Source organism: Condylura cristata, unplaced genomic scaffold (assembly GCF_000260355.1).
Source record: "Condylura cristata isolate star-nosed mole 26May11 unplaced genomic scaffold, ConCri1.0 scaffold00014, whole genome shotgun sequence".
Lineage (NCBI taxonomy): Eukaryota > Metazoa > Chordata > Mammalia > Eulipotyphla > Talpidae > Condylura > Condylura cristata.
Genome location: NW_004567115.1, coordinates 47,578,573 through 47,579,812, shown reverse-complemented (window position 1 = coordinate 47,579,812; position 1,240 = coordinate 47,578,573).

Sequence of the window (1,240 nt, the reverse complement as noted above, 5' to 3'; positions counted from 1 at the left end):
CTGCCACGCCATGTGGTCACCTCCAGGGCAGGCGGGAATCAAACTCATGCAGAAGCGGCTTTAGTTTCTCAGTGTTGTGCTTTAACCCGCTGCGCCACCAGGGAGGGCCTAAAAGTAGTTTTAAGGAATAAAAGCATAATTGTAGCTGAGCAAGCGAATCTTATTCAACTTCAAATACAGATGCTATAGACGTCTGTGATCAGTCACATTATTGACAATTTACAGGCGGGGAAGAAGGTTTGGGAAACTAAAGTAAGTTCCTTAAAATGTATGTAGCTAACTCCAAACTTAGAACCTAAATTAGAACTTAAAATTATTAACTTCTAAGATTCCTGGGTTCAATTTTCCAAGGAATATGTGGTTTGATGGTCTGTAAGAGAAAACTAAGTCAAATGGTCTAAGAAGTTTAATGACATAACATCATAGGTTATAGAATGGAGACGCTTCAGTGTAAAATGTTTTGGGATTGTTTAGGTTTTGCGGAGGTTGAACAGATTGGTGTGATCCCTATTTGGTTATACAGTGACTAATGATATTTCAGAAAATTAGTGGGGGGAAGTATGCTAGTTAAAATGCATTGCTATTAAAATATGTTACTACTAATTCTATTAGTAGAATTAAAATATGTTACTATTAAATATTGCTATTAATATATTACTATTAATTACTAGTAATTACTGTTACTGTTACTATTAATTAGTATTAATTATTAAAATATGTTACTATTAATTCTATTAGCAGAAGTGAGTAATTTGAAAGTTGGTATTAGAAGCAGGAGTTCTATGTCGCAGGGGCGGATCTTGCTGTATATTTGGCACTGTGTTAAGTGTTAACTAAGCTTTTGTTACTTAATTTGGGCCTACTAGTCATCTCTTTTTGGTTGACAAACTAATGGCTAATTTGTGTCATTGGACCTTTCTGTGAGTCTCAGTTGTTTAGTCAAATATCAGCCTGGTTATGGTAACATACACCTGAAGTTATGCTTCTATACCTCTAAATCATAAACAATGTTGTAATTCAAGGTTACCTCAAAAGAAATTTAAAAAAAAATGTATATGAAGTTGAAAAAAAAAATCAGCTCTGATGTTATTTTGAGACTCTTTCACAGCAAAAGGGGGCAGCAGGTGAAACACGCTGTGGACTCCAGTGGTATTACCATGCTTCCTGCACCCACACAGCTGGTGGGAAGGACAGTGGAAGGATCTTCCAGAGGCTCAGTGACAGGGCCAGTCCCAAGGAA